The sequence below is a fragment of the Natator depressus genome, chromosome 22 (genome assembly GCF_965152275.1).
Source record: "Natator depressus isolate rNatDep1 chromosome 22, rNatDep2.hap1, whole genome shotgun sequence".
Classification (NCBI taxonomy): domain Eukaryota; kingdom Metazoa; phylum Chordata; order Testudines; family Cheloniidae; genus Natator; species Natator depressus.
The window spans coordinates 16,959,701-16,973,908 of NC_134255.1; positions in this window are offsets into that span (position 1 = coordinate 16,959,701).

Sequence of the window (14,208 nt, forward strand, 5' to 3'; positions counted from 1 at the left end):
TGGCCGTGAAATTGACCAAAAATGGACCTTGAATTTGGTAGGACCCTAAAGATGAAGCATGGCAAGACAGTTGGTGAACAAAGGTTCGTGAAAGACAGCTCGTATGATTCCAGATAACAGTTTGGAGAAAAATAGCAAGCAGCTTGCAGACATGTCAAATGGGAAGAAGGAAAATTTGTCAAATTATTCATTAAGGGCGAGATTTTCAAGACAGTTTAACGGAGTCGGGGTTCTAAATTGCAATGCAAGTTGGTGCCTAAGACTCTTAGGCTCCTTTGAAAACCCCAGCCTCAATTATCTCATCTCTATGCAACAGTTGTTAATCTTGGATGAGCTCAGCAGGAGAGTTCTGCTCCTTTAGAGACCCCCAGGCATTTGGAATTGGAAGTCAGCTTCACATGCTATGCTGTTTGAGCAGTTAGTGAAAGTCTGAAGTGGATGTATGTAATTCTAAAGCCTTTAAGATAGTCTTTTGGCTCCTCCTACCCCATTATACTCACAAGGGTCATGTGAATCATTGATATCGACCTCTGAAAGCTGGGCTACCCTTGTACGATTAAGCGAAAGAAATTTGGAACCCATCTTCCACACTTCAGTTGTCAATTAACAACCAACCTTGCATTTTGCAAACCCACTCCAATCTGTCCTGCTCAGGACAGATTTGTGGCAGTGCCTGAAAAGTCCTTGTTCAGCCTTTTTAATATCTGAGCAAAGCAATCAAATCAGTTACAATCTAATATAGGCTGGATCACTTTCCTGTCCCAAGGATGGAAGTTTATTAGTCTGTGGCCCATATCAGAGTTCTTGTGCTGTGTTAAATTTATTGGTGCTATCTCACCTCATTAAATACTTAGACCTGACAAGACAGGAAAAAAAACAGGACTTTTTAAAAACTAAAGGAAGCTGGCATGTGTGTCCCCCAAGTCATCTTTAATGCAACTGCCTGCACTCTAAGAAAAGGACAGAACATAGAATGAAACCAAGTATTACACAGACAGTACAGTTTACTCATTAACTTCCTGGAACGTCCCGCTGAAAGAAAAAAGCAGCATTCCTTGTTTCTCAAAAGCACATCAATTTGACTTAAAATCTTCTAGGAGAAACTCATGTCCATTATTCCATCCCATTCGACTGCCCAAGCCAAAGGGCAGGTTGGGAGAGGAAGAAAGGGGTGGAGGGAGAGATAAGACACATGCTGTCTATTCAACACAACGTGGACTTCTGCTCCATATACCCTAACAGCAGCATCCCAATGCCTGCATGCCATTCGAGCTGCATTTGTAGCAGGTTTCAGAGATGGTAGTGGGTAGTCTGAGGGAAGTTCATCCAGAGCATGTCTGCTCTGCACTCATCTCCACCTACAATCATGCACCCATTTTACCAGAGCTGCTCTGTACTTTCTTTACAGAAAAAGAGTGTTCTCAAAGGACCTTGCTAACAAGTTGGGCACAGGGCCAGCAGCAAGGCAGTGAGTATGGTGACACTTTATATTCTGAGTGTTCCAAATACATAATACTGCACTTAATTCTGATTTAGTGGGACAGCTACAGTATAGTGGCTGCAGGAGACCATTATCCTGTGACAGTGTTCTGTTCCACCGATGTTATCGCTTCATTAATTAAATTTCAATTGACTATTAATTGCAATAGATATTTATTATGGACAGAAACAGTTACAAAGTAATTATAGGTCAATGGCATACTTTATTCATCAGTTAATATTTCTATTTAGATTATATTACATAACTATAACACAATTATATGTATATTATACTGAAAATATACACCTTACTGGTGAGGATTTTCAAAGGGAGTAGTTATCGCTAAGATTTTCAAAACTCCTCAAGTCAGGTTCCTACTTTCATATTTAGGCACCTACTTAAGTGGCTGGATTTACAAAAGAGCTGAGCCCTCACAGCTACAGTTAACATCAAGTGCTCAGCCCTTCATGTTTGCAAATAGCGGAGATTGGATGAAAGGAGCCAAGGATCAACTCTTCATTTCCTCCATATATAATTCTGAAGTGGCTAAAGGATATCATTGAAAGAAGTCAAAGCTGCCCCACCATAAATACTCTCCCCATCTGAATTAGAATTGGGACCAGATCCAAAACACGTAGAAACCAATAAACAAACTCCTATTGACTCCAATGGGCTTTGGATTAGGCTCTTGGCATCTAGATTTAGGCGTAATTAATGGTGGGTGGTTTCCTTCCCTGGCCAATATACCAAGGAAAGTTCCCATGGCTTGTATAGACAGTTGGCAACACCTCCACTTTTAAGGGGAGAAGCACAAACAATTAGGAAGCCTGCATGACAACGTTCTACCCACCTGCCAGGCAGCCACCCACCTATACATCCTCCATTCATTGTATTTACATGAAGTACCACCATAGTCCCTGAGTGCCTTGCAATTCTAATGGTTTGGCCCTCAACACCCATGTGAGGTAGGGCAATACTATTAGTCCCCCATTGGTACAAGGGCAACAAGGCATAGAGGGTTCATCTAACTGCATCTGCGACTGAACCTCCCAGCCAGGGTCCAAGACAGGTGCTAGCAGGACTTGTTTTGAGGCTTGGGCTGGAGTTGGTGCTCTCAAGCCTATACTTCTGAGTCCCAGCTCTAGCCTGAGACACAATATCTACACACCTATTTAGTGCACTAGTGTCAGTCTGTGGACCTGGGTTGGGAGGCTCAGTCCCAGATGCAGGATAGACATACCCAGAGAGCACAAGGGACTATTCAAGGGCGCATGGGAAGTCTGCAGTCCAGCAGGGGATTTAACCTGGGTCCTTGCAAGTCCCAGGCTAGTGGTTAGGGCACTGCACCCATCTATCTGCTGTTCTTATTTTTATTATATTAATACAGGTAGAAGGCTTCAGGAACAGAGATATTTTCTCCTGTCAACAAAGACCCATCCTGAAATGTTAGGCACATCGACGGTCTCGCTTTGTTATGGCTCCCAGCAAAACATACGGTAATGGAAGATACCACATTTTTAAGAGTTGAACTAAGTGTCTTCAACCACCCACTGCAGATGACACTATCACATTTTTTAAAAAAGACAAAACAGGCTTGATTTCTAAATTAACCAGCCATACCCCATGTCAACAGTTACTTTATACAGGGTCACATTACTAGTCTGATTCTAGTAAGTCTCAACTGTACCTTTAAACTATCCAAGGCTAATAGATGGCAAGTCTCCATTAAGGAGAGGATCAGTGCTTTGAGGATATAAGAACCAACCATGAACTTTTGCTGCAATAGCCGAATCCAACTTTAAAAGATAGTCAAACTAAAAAAAGAATAGTTTCCGTAGTGCCTGATTCACACACAGATTCACGCTGGATCTACAGCTGATAGCTACAGGACTCAGTCCTTGAAACCTGAGTTTGCAGAAGAGCTCAGGTCTCAACTGGAGCCAGATTTTTATTTTATTTTTTAAAAAATGAGCTCAGCTCTCATTTGCACAAATTAAGTGACTAGATTTCCGTTCCACACCCAAACTCCTGGGACGGTCTTGAAAATCTGTCCACTGGTGTCAAAATGTCACCAGCAAACTGAGCACTTTTGAAAATCTGACCCACTGTTGTGGGCTGGGAGCATTTGAAAACTGGGACTCTGTACACTTTTAGTAACATGGACCTGAGCTCATGCTGTTAAGATCCAGAACACTGCTCTGGGAGTTAACTTTACCTCTTTAAAGAAGTGAGCATAAGCAGCAAAGTATTAGAAAATAATACATTTGATAATCAAAGAGCTGGAGTACCCCTTACCCTCTGATTCCAATCCTACAACTGCCTCCATTGTGGGCAAACCCCCTATACAACCTCCATCACCAGCATGTTATGTTCTCTCCCCTCTTGCTGCTAACCTCCAGTGCAGTTAGTCTGACTAGCGCACTCTATTCATATTAACCAGGTAGTGATCCATCATGTTTATCAACAGCATCCTGTTCAAAAGCAGCAGCTGACTGTTATGGTGATGGGTGCTTTAAGAATACTTAATGGAGAGTTCAGAGTCTTTCTTGGATGACAGATTCTGAAGCAGATGTCAAGCCAGCTAGACTTCCAAGAGTCAAGTTGTTCCTTCAGCACTGTGACTGGGTATCACTCACAGTGATTAAGGAGCTGGGAGGCCAGTCATAAAAATCACAGATGGAACAGATACATCAAGGCATCATATTCACAGAGCCATTTGCTGCAACTAAGCAACACTGAAGATTTGAGAAACATCACAAACAAAACAGAGGCCCACCATGAAACAGAGTTCCTTCTTGTGTAAGATTGCTGTCTTGTTACAGAAGAAACTTCCTTTTAATGCCACCTCAGTGATGCTTGGTGAGCTTCTGCCTCATGAATTGGCTTTTTAAAAAAAATGAAAAACCTTACACTTTGTCTAGAGGAATTTTGTTGGGCAAAAAGGGACTGTGGGGAAATAAGCCACCTTGGTACAGTTCCTCTGTGCTCTGCATAGGTCTCCTGAATCACATCTGCTTAGCCAACTGACAAGGACAAGCTATTACTGCCGTCAGCTCTGCAGAGGCAATATAGCTGCGAAAGAGGGAGCTGGTGTCTTATTACACCTTGTACATAATCCACAACACTGCTGGCTCCATTCCGATTCCAGAATGGTTATTCTTGGGGATGCAGAAGAAATGAGCAGCTTTGTAAGGTACACATCCGTGTAAGAACCCAGCTTGATTTTTGGATCCCAGGGCTTGTCCAAGGTCACAGAGAAGGCTGACAGCAGAGCCCAGGTTTGAGTTTGCAGGATTTGCAATGAGTGGTATATGTACTTGTTACCAAGATCATAAGCTGTTTTGGGCAGGGACTGGCTTTCGTTTGTGTTCGTGCAAACCTTAGCACAGTGGGGAGCTCATCATGGATTGAAGCTTCTAGACACCCCCTCAACATGTGTGCACTCAAACACACGTGTAAAATGGAACAAGTTTCCTCTACTTGCTGAGGATAAACATGGAACCTGAAGACAATTTTGAAGAGTCACTTCGGTCCATAACAATGTTGTCCCTTACTTTCTGACATGTCTGGTAACTATTCTAAGGCAACCGGTCCATTGTAGTAATCAGAATCCTAGAGCCTGACTGAGCCACAGTAACCGTTCCCCTTATTTGTCCCCAGGGTGGGCAGCTCACTTTGAAGACTCATACAAGAGTATGCACAGAAGCGGCACAGACATGCTCACCACTTGCAAACAGGCAACCTGAGGGGATTTTTACAGCCCTCACGGGGATATGCAAGTATGGGATTTTAATACCTGCCTGACTAATGGCTCTGAAGCATCAAACAGTCCAGCTCTCTTACTCCAGCAGGAAGTTGGATACACTCAATATTCAGATGTAATAATTCTTACTACCTAAGCTCTTTGATGCAAGGGCTTTTTATCCCTTGTTTGTACAGCACCTAGAACAGTGGGGTCCCGGTCCACGACTTCATCTGCAAAGCACTGTACAACCACTAACTCCAGCAGGCCCAGTGATGTTTTAAGAACTATTTTCCCCCCCACTTACAGAAGGGCAAGGGGGGAGGGGACCATGAAGCAGGAAGGTTAGGTGACTTGCCCAAGTTCACAGACAGTAGTGTCAGAACCAGGATTATAATTCAGAAGAAGATCTTGGTTCCCCCTAGCAAGCACAGTGACACCAGACCCCACCTCTGGGAAACCAAACCAAACCTCACATCTAAGCTTAACAGGAAGGTGAGATTTAGATGTGGAAGAGCCAAGCAATGTGAGTTAAAATGAGCCAAGCTGCCACTGCCGATTCAACTCATTCCCACTTTTGGTAACAAGACCAAGTTCTCATGGTCAGGAGCTGTTCGCCCACCTCTGGGTATCTCGTCTGTCAGGTCACACACATTGGCACTCGCCGATAAGTCCCGAGCAGCTTACGGATTGCCAGTGCACCCATTCAGCATGCTCTGCGTGTTCCCTATCACAGCCAGGCCAGATGGCAGAGTGACAGGGAGGAGCAAACACTCCAAAGTTGCAATTAATATTTTTCCCCTCCCTCACACACAGGAGATAGTGAGCAAGTGACAGCTTATGATCTGTGGCTTGACAGAGCCTAGATTTGCCATCCTTCAGGCCATGCTGCAAGGCCTATCTATTTTCTCAGGTCTTTCCTAATGGGGCAGCTTTTGCTTTTATTGGTGATGGGTTGAGAGGGTCCTTCAGTGGATACGGTTTTCAATCTCATTTTAATAATGTCTAAGCACCTAGAGCCAGATGCTCATTTATAAGATGACCCCAGGTCCTTTTACACAGCTAGAGTGGCGTAGCAAGAGGGACCTCCAGCTAAATAAACTCTAAGGGCTAGATTCTCAAGTAGATGGGGGTGGGATTTTTTTAATCCATTGAGAGAAATTAATGACATGAGAACTAACTAGAGCTCTGGCCAGGGCTGCTTTAGGCACTTTCACACTGTATTTTTCTGCACAGTTCATGGACCGGACTTATTTTTCAAACCAAAGCCAAGTTAAAAACCTGAAACTTGAAGCTCCCCTTCATGCCCAATAGGCTTTTCCTTGTTTGTTTCACAAAATGTGCCAGATTTCACCATGAAGCAACTCACCATGTAACATACAAATCTTTGGCATACCTCTAGGCAAAAGCCAGAGAAAGCCCTTGAACAGGACGGCTGGAGCTGTGCCTGGCTGTAGATGGTGTGGGGCAAAGAGGAAATGGAAGTCTATTAATGAGGTGAGAGAGCTGTTATTAATCTAAGTCTGTGATTGTGTCATAAAAAAGTTACGTAGAGACCAAGGCTCTGCCGCCACCTCTGCCACCAACCTGCTATGTGACTTCGAACAAGTCCTTCCCCTTTCAGTGAACCAGTTACCTTCTCTGTGAAATGGATACAAGCCGTTGAGGTGTATGGAAGAAAAGTGCTATATAAAAGATAATTGTATTACATTAGCACTGACCAGGACTCAGGAGATTAAGTCCACATTATGCAAGGCATTGTACAGAGGGATAGACACCTCCTGCCCTGCAGAGTTTACAAACTAATGGACAAGGAAAGCAGTGGGAGGGGAAGAGACAGAGGTCTGCTTAAGATCACACAGCAGGTCAATAGCAGAGGCAGGGATAAAACTGAGGTCCAGCATCCTGTTTACTAGACTGCACTGCCTTAATATCATTACCTAGAGAAACTTTTTTCTAGGGTTTCAGATTCATGAATCACTGCCTATGGAGCTGCACGTCTTGGCATCACACCAATTACACCCATGTGCTTGGAGAATCTCAAAATTATTATTTTAATATGCAGATAGTGGGATCTTAAAAATAAGATTATGCCCTTAAAAACAGTTACATACTGCAGGAAAGAGGGGAATTTCATTTATTGAACAATAGCAGCAAGATATCATCAGTGGAGGTCTGTGATTGTGTCATAAAAAATAAAATACACACTAGTGAATCAAAGAACTACAGACACTTAAGTAATCCCACTCTGGCTTTGCATAACTCCGCATACTGCCAGCGGCACTGTTGTCGACCACAAGAGACCATAATATACATCAAAAATTCGCCTTTAAATTTATTTTCTGTAAAGATTGGTCTTTTGAACTGTGCTGGTGGAGGCTTAAGGGTACAAAATCTGTCTTTTTGTCTCCCTCTCTTGCGGGAAATGTTGATCTGTGGAGAAGAGCGTGGCTGCAAATCTGTGTGTGTCTTGTCAAGGTACCTGTCCTTTTCATGGATCAGTTCTCTTATCAGCTACTTGATTAAGACATTAAAAGAAAGAAGGTGAAGGAAGGTTGTGCAGCAGGAAGAGAGACCATAGAAATTTCCCTCCTCCCTGTATGGTATGAAAGAAACCAGGCTGTTTAGTGACAGGACCCACCTCAGTCTGGAGGGGAAGGCAGCGCCTCAGTGCTTGGGGTTGTTTGTTAGAACTGCACTTTCCATGCAATTCACAGCACAAGAGCTCGCCGCCTGTCTGCATGGAATTTGCAAAGGCTGCTGCTTTACATTAGCCAGACAAATACAAAATCCAAAACAGAGATATAATTGTATTAGTCAATGGGACCAGGTTTTTTTAAAATGCATTGTGTGTATGCTGGCAAGATGCTATGGTCAAAACAGACCCCTGGATTGCAAGCCAGCATTTCTAATCCCAACAAGAGGCTGATAAGAGCAAACCTGTAATCAAAGGCCAATGGAAACTGCTCTGTAATGAGGGCCCGTGAGGCACAGTTGAGCGGGTCAGTTCTGCATTGCAAGGAAATGCACCCGTCCCAAAGCCAGCTGCGGGGAGAGGAGTATGCCATTTACAAGAGGCCTACAAAAGCCCAAACTGTTCACCCATCAGAAGGCAGCCGTGACATTAGATTATCAAATGTGCAGTCTGTGTCAGCTTTCATCCCTCAGCCTTTTGTCACCTCCCGCTTTAGAAAGCATTCCATCGCTTGCCACATGAACACACCGAACATTTGCAGATGGCAGAGGGGGAGGGGATGGGGCAATGGTCAGCCTGGGAAGCGAAAGCAGCCTTGAGCAAGAGGACATGTCACTTCCCAGCTGCTGACCAGAAGGGGCTTAAATTGGCTGCAGACCAACAGGGACATGCCTGGCAGAAGGACAAGCTCCATAGTCAAACATGAGAGTGATTTACATTGAGCTACTACTAAAAACCGCAGCCTTTCCAAGTGCCCACAAATCCTGCATATGGGGCGTATCTGTACTGGACTTTAAAGTCATTTTAAAGATGTGTTAACTAGCATGATTCTCAATTCTAGCACAGACCAGATCAAACATATTTCGGGGGGGGGGCAGGGGGTAGGAGAAGAGAAGCATTTGTGTAGCTGCTCCACTAGACCTTACAATCACATCAGTAAATGGGTTTAAAACATGATTAAAAATTAAAGACTAGTCAGAACCCATTGGGAACAGGCTGGTACTGAGCAGTAGTCCTGGGAATCTGAGGGAGTCCATTGTCAATGGTCTTTGTTCCTAGCACAGGTGGTCAATCTACCTTTAAGAAGGAAAAGTCGGTTACAAAGGCCATCACTGCCCCAACTTCCCCATAAAGTGATACTTTACATTCAACATGTCTTATGTTGACAAAGCTGCATCAACATGAAATTCATATTCACGGCTCCCCTGTGAGATAGCAAAGTGTGGCTCATTGTTCAGGTGGAAAAATGAGAGAGGCTGTCTTTGAATTGACTAGGATTTAAAGTGTGTTTTTAGAACGCATTAGGTAACAATATGCTAACACACATTGTAAACATCATGTAGACCAAGCTGTGTACACTTTAACATCTGCCCTTGTCTTTTACAATGTGTTAGCACATTACCTAACACATTCTAAAGCTACTTTTCAAGCGTAATCTGGACAAAGATGAAGCAATTTGGTCACACAAAAATTCAAAGGCAGAGTAAGGAAAAGATCTCAGAAGCTTTGCATTCCCTGTACCAAGCTGTCTGTCCAAGAGCCAGAAAAAAGAAGCTACAAGCAGGGAAGCAGCAGCTGAGATATCCAGGGGAAAACCAGCTTTGAGTAACACACCACCATCAGAATGTAACATTGCCCGATAACAGCTGCCATCAACATTCACATCCCAAACTAGCATGCATCTGCCATGAATTAACCACAAAAACTCATATCAAAGACTATTCCTCCCTCCTCTGCCTTTGCTTTTCCTGATAGGAAGTGGGAGGGGAGGAGATGAATCAACGGAGCCAAGTTCTCCAAGTAGGGTAGAATTCCCAGTGGAGAGTGAGAGGCCCTGATGGAACAAGCACATTAAGAGGGAGAGGATGCACATCTTGCAGAATGTATTTAAAGCCTTTAATAATTCATATTTTGATATGCAGCCACAGTTAAAGTGGGATCCCTATGAAACCTAAAAGCCTTTCTGATTGCACAGGCTCTGTTCACATTTTCATAAAAGGTTCTCAACCAACCTCTCCTCCTAGCATCAACTGTTATGAAGAAAAACTAATAGCTCCATCTGGTAGTCATTGAGAAGTCACTTCATATTTCACAGTGCAAGGATCTATGTTTAATGGGACACATTGTTTTTCCCTAAGCAGCTGGAAAAACCCTTGACATCATATTAATAATGTCAAGTTTTATTGGCTCTCTCATTTGAGATATTAAACTTTTCAGACTCTCTCAACTGAAGTAAGAGGCTGTTAAGACCTAGACAGCTTAGGGAATCAGAAAAGAAGCTTTGTTAGATGTTCATCCAAGTTTGAGTTGCAGGGGATCGACTTGAAACAAGAAAACAAGCAAGCACTTATTCCCATCCCATACAGACAAAAGGATTTTCCATTCTGAATACTGGACTTGAGTGCGATCTATGGTGCTTCACTTATGACCAGCAAAACAATGCACACAGTGCAGCACCCCTGAAAAGTTCAAAGAAAGCAGCATTGGTCTGTTTTCAATATTAAAAAAAATGATTTTCATTTCCAAATAGGAAGCCCAATTCAAAATTTAGATGTGCCCCTTTGCTCACATGCATACATGAGTAAGGAATCAAGTATCCTGACTTGAGTATTTAAGTTTGAACTCGGCCTGCATGTCGTTTTGGAAAAATAGTCCATGGCAAGTCTTCCACGTGGGTAGCAATTATAACTCACTCAAGTGCATCTCTGCATGAGAAAACTACTGTATTGCTAAACACGACAGAAGACGCAAAGTGAGTTGAAGAGCTGCTTGTTTTTACAAGCAGATTTTTATGCCCAGCTAGGCTGCAAATATGCATCACTTGAGCATTCACATTTCCCTGCAATGCTCAGATAGCAACATGCAGTGGTGGTGGTGGTGGCGGCACGTTTTCTTACACTCCTTACATGGCTGCAATTTTCTAAGCAAGTTCTCATTCCCTAATGTGCAATTATGTTACTTGCTATGGTGTGTGTATGTGTGTATATAGATAGAGAGACAGGTATTTGGAAAATCACATATAGAGCCAATTAAATGCATGTACTTTTCACGTATGGTTTTAAAACATTTTCAGCTTGTATATTGTCAAAGGACTCCCTTAAGTTTATTTTGGATTGTCTTATAGGAACCCATCTTACATACCAGAATACTGCCCAATGCACCTAAAGGATGACATTTTCAATTGTACCTTTTAATGTATATGACATGAAATGACCATGTTGGGACTTGATTTATTATCAGGAGTTTGCAAAAACTCCCTCAGCAGGTTCCATGTATAGCTTCTAGAATATTGTCTCATTAAAACCATACATGGGTTTATTACAGCTGCATGTAAGAAGAATACATACAGCAGTTTTCCAAAAAAAAAACCAAAAAAAAAAAACCATGTCTGTTTGTGTTGTGCTTGTGACCAATAAGCCTGTTACGATACAGGTTGTAAATCTAACTTAAAAACAATAAAACATTACAGGTAACTCTAGTCTCCTGAGTATTCAGCTTTCAAAATCCTTTCACTGAAACTGTCTGATCTGAAACTGGTTCCTCTGCAGGGACCAAAGAGGAATCACTTTAAGTACAATAATAAGTAGCAATGTGGCCCCCTGGGATATTGCCTTCCGAGTCTTGTAAGGGTCCTTTTTGTAATCTAAACACCTAGAAGCATTTTAGCAATTAACCAGAATGATTAGAGGTGTTCCTGCTGTCATTTATGCTTTTCCAAGGTATCTAGCTAAGTCAGTGTTCTTATTTGTCTTACATTACCCAGCTGGGACATGGGCTGTTCAATTTCTCTTTGAAAATTGCACTGGAGTAACTGAGAGCAGATCCGCTTATTTCCTCTACGTTCCCCTAATTTGAGCGGCTCAGAATCATTTGTACAGGTAAACTTGGATATTCTTTATCTAGTAAGAAAGTATCACGCCTACCTAACATCCTGCCAGCTTCTGCATTTAGGTATTTACGCCCCTGTCTTCACACACAAATAGGGGGCAATGATTTGAAAATGAAGCCTCAAAACACCTTTAATTTTTATTGTCACAGTTGTGCTCTTACTGTAATTTAGTTCCATTCACCCTTAAAGTGAAAGATACAATCAATTCTCACCAAGGACCAAATCCTAAATCTATTGTGGTAATTTACAAGACTCACTGGACTTCAAAAGTGCATAACCAGGCCCTTACTAATTGACAGAGTTGACATGAAGTAATTAACTGTATATATGGACATTAGCCACCTGTAAGGACTCTGGTTTTGTCTTGCTTTTTATTCAGCTGCAATTTTTGTATTGTTTGAACAGAGTGGAAATTTTTTTTTAAAAAGGATCTAATCCAATTGGAAAAAATTGAGAGGCTAATGTTAATATATACCGCACTGTATTTCAGCATCATTAATTTTTGCAGGGGAAAGGTAGGAGAAATCTTCCCTGCATGAAGATCGTGAAGGTCTTGGGATGTTCGCATTGGGGCAAGTTCACTTCAACCCATAATCCTCCCTTTCTTTTCTGACTTATCCTTTCTTGAACTCAGTCCAGGCCACCTCTCTTCTCAGCTGGAGTGCAGTGAGCAGAGTGCAAAAAGGGAGGGTCACTGGCTGAAGCAAACTTCACCTCTTCTTGTCTACCTTTGCCATTACTACACTCCATTCCTGCAAAAACTTCAGCACATGCTTAACTTTATGCACCAAGTCTCATCCCATTGCCTTCAATGGGATTATGCACCATGTGTAAACTCAGCACTGCTTAAGTCTTAAACTCATTCATTCACTGTCAAAACTGATTGAACTGCAGGCTTATTTAGCACTAAGTGAGGCTAAGATAGCAGCTGTGGCAAAAAGGGACAGTACTAAAAGGAAGTAAAATAAACCCAGTCGGCCTTTCCACTCTAAGGGGTCCCTCATTGCCATTCTTACTACATCACCCATGGCAGACACCACCACCACCTCACAGCTAGAATGTAGCTAGGTTATTCTCTCTCCATCGTAGCTATTTGTTGGACTACAGACTCCATGGCTAGTAATATGCTAGCACAGGGCTGCTCCAGAAAATTAAACAAATTGAACTGCAGCAAGAAAGTTATAAATAAGCAACTTGCCCACTCAGGAGGTTGATCCTGCCACCTTTAGGAAACAAACATATGGAACATTTCAAGCTTTCCCCGCACAGGATTTTAACTGGAGGATTACACAGCTATATCACAGCTCTCCTCATGGACACAGGTTTGGTGTAATTACCATGGGGCAAAGTCTCTCAAAACAGGCAATAAGCTGAGTAACGCTCTTAGAAGCCTGGCCTGATGGCCTTCTTATGTCTCACTCAGGAAGCCCTGAACTATGGCAAACTCAAGGTATTTGTTGATTAAGCTTTTCTGCTGACAGAATCAGATAAAGCCAGTCCAAGAACAAACCCAGCCCCGAACTTCTTTCAGATAGACTAATTTAGAGATCCATTGGTAGAACTTTACAAAGATAGAAGCCTTACAGAAATGCTAGAGGAGTCTCCTGAAATGGTGCAGTACCACTGTGATATCACCGGTAAGTATAATGTTTGCATAGGGTTTGGGTGTATAGGAGAAACAGAAAACTAAAATGTGGTTTATAGGAACATTTCAAGACTGGTCAAGGAGGAAGTTACTATAGCTTGCTATGTTCAGTACCTCATTGTAAGGTTTTCAAAGTTTGTGCTGAGTTTTAACGTTCACTATGGGAACAATGACCAAGATTTTCAGAAGCGGCTAGTGAATTCGGTTGCCTAAATGGAGACACCTTAAAGGGCCCTCATTCTTAGAAAGTGCTGAGCATTTGCTCTATGAAAAATCAGGTCCATTAAAGTGTCTGTTTGGGAGCTTCAAAAATGGAAACAGCCAAACATCACTGGTCACATCAGATAAACTTGGTCTGTTTTCTAAAGGGGCCTCAATTCAACCTTTTTTTGGCATGCACAAACCTATGCATCTGTGCCTGTAAATTAGACAGTCAGTGCTTGAAGCTCATGGGGTTTTGTGCTTGAAAATAACTATAGGCAGAAATCTGTGCATGCAAAATTGGGAGAGTGATTTTGTGAAAATGTTTCTGAAATTAATCTCAGCCTGACTGAACAGATTTTTGCAAGATGTTTGTAATGTGCATGAAAATGCAGGGGGGCTCAGGGCTTATGAATTCCATAACTATGCTTTACACCCAGTGCTAGCACCTTGGCTGAGGGGCTGATTGAGGAAGAGGGTTGTGAGATACTGGACCACTTTTACATTTCTCAGCTCCACTCTGTATATTCTGCAGAATGACACTGCCATCAGATTG